Below are 2,487 nucleotides of genomic sequence, written 5' to 3'. Positions count from 1 at the left end.
ATTTACATTATATCATACATCGTTGTATTCGTTTCAAATAGTGCTACAACTTTCATCATATCGAAATATTCACATTATTATAAAAAAATTATGCATATTTCTCCATTCGTTAACACAGATAGCGTTTGAAAGCAACCATTATACTCACAATAGAGTTCAATTTGAACTATTTAATTTGATATATATTTGTTATGGTCTATCTCTTTTAGCTTAAAAGATAAAAAGGGGTGGCAACTTTTGATGGGACACCCTGTATATTCAGTATTCTTTCATGACAAATAATTGTAGCTAATTCCCATTCGCGAACTTTTTCATGTATTCATCATATCATAAGATTAAAAAGTTTTCAAAATATGCATTTGAATAACTGATTAACAAGGTCTTTAGCATTCTGTAAATCATTAATTATTTGAAGTAATTCAATTGATGAATAGTTTTTACTGCAAATTATTAGTTACGTAAAGATAAATAAATTATTAAAAATATTATTAGTTTTTATTTATGAAAATATTGTAATAAGATAGTCATTTGCAGAAAGGTTGACATATTTTTTTCGATAAATTTTGAGTCGCTATTAAATGAACATTTGCTCATGTAAGTCTTCGCAATAATACAATCACTAGAATAAACATTATAAAAAGAATGAAGAATCATTAACCATTGTAGACGATTTATTTACATTTTGCATTATTTCGACGTTTATTGCGGAAACTCATGATCAAAGGTTCGCATTTAATAGCATTGCAAAACTCATCGAAAAAAAGTGTATTAATTTTTTTGTAAATGACTATTGTAATATATATATGACTATAATACTATTATACTGGAAACTTGTTACTCTTCTGAGTTTTCCGTTTAATGCGCTTTGCAAATAATATAGTTATTGATACTTGAAAATTGAAAAATTTGTAGTGTGTTATAAGGCAGAAGATGCATTTCTAACATCTACGCAGTCCAGTCAGTGAGCGCTGGATCAGTAATGCTGTGTTCTGGATACGATGCCAATCTTCCTTTTTCTTTATTATCATTTTTTCTATTTTTTCGTTATCTATATTTTTTAAATTTTTTTTATAGCGCCCTCTCTGTAGGTCTCGTTACGCGTATCGTGCATGTATGTATAATAATGTCTGCGTTTGGAAACATCACCCGTGTGCACACGAGCGTCATTATATCTTTGTTATTTACTAAAAGTTAACGAAAGTTCTTAAATAAATTTAAATAATTTAATGATTTAATTGATTTGAAAATTTGGTTTATATTTTAATTAATAAATTATTTATATTTTGCTACATTAATTACATTTATAATAATATAATCTTATTTAATATGAAATAATACGTATATATTAAAATTTTAATGCTAAAAATGTTAATGATAAAATTTATTATTAGTTAAGTTCTTATTTAATTAATAATTTTAAGTTGTCATATTTTATAATCTGCTATATAGAAATCAATAACGTTTAATTATTTACATATCATTACATTTATTTATTTTTTATTTTTAAATTTATAATTATTATATAAAACGTGCAAACCAAAGTTCTTAAATTAATTTAAATGATTTAATGATTTATTTGATTTAAAAATTTTCTTTAGATTTTATATAATTATATACGATACGTTTATTTATTATACGTTGACTTATTATATGTTTATTTATTATACGTTTATTTATTATACATTTAATTATTAACGTTTAATTATTAACGTATTATTACGTTTATTAATTTTTTATTATTAAATTTAGAATTGATATGTTATTGATTATTATTATTAATTTAGTAATATTTCGTATATTTATATTTATAGTAGTTCTGAAAAGGAGGATTTAAAAAAAATGGAAAAGGAGTTTCAATTTTAAATCATAATAGTATTTGTGAAAGTGAAGATATTTCAACAAAAAGTGGAAAAGGAATTTCAATTTTGAATTGTAACAATGAAGAGGAAATAATACAATTTGTATCTGATGAAATATTAGAAACGATACAGTTTGAAGATTCAACTGTGTAAGTTTTTATATTTATTCTTATACTTTAATTTGCAAATTTAAAAGCATAACACGGTTTGTCATTTGCTATTGATTTTTATAAGCTAATATTGATTTTTGGACTTTAATTTCTTATATCTACGTAGTATCCACACATTAAAAGTGACAAAATTAAATTAAATGAGCAGTAAATTTAATACCTAATTGATTTAGAAAATTATTGTAACCTTAACATATAAAGATTATAAGTGTAAATATGATCCAACCACAGATAAAACGATTAATTTTATTTATGTTAAATTTTTTAAATTATTAAAATTTATTATAAATAATAATAGCCAAAAAATTAATTAAATATTAATAAAACAGTTGATAAAAGGGTATAAATTCTATAAAAAGATAATAAATAAATAAAGACATTTTTAATAAATAACCTTTTTGGTCCTATTTCATCATAAACAGATATATATCCTAAAAATATTAAACAGCAAAATAGAA

The sequence above is a fragment of the Formica exsecta genome, unplaced genomic scaffold (genome assembly GCF_003651465.1).
Source record: "Formica exsecta isolate Colony F162 unplaced genomic scaffold, ASM365146v1 scaffold3603, whole genome shotgun sequence".
Classification (NCBI taxonomy): domain Eukaryota; kingdom Metazoa; phylum Arthropoda; class Insecta; order Hymenoptera; family Formicidae; genus Formica; species Formica exsecta.
The sequence above is the reverse complement of the archived record's forward strand: the minus strand, read 5'-3'. Positions refer to the sequence as shown.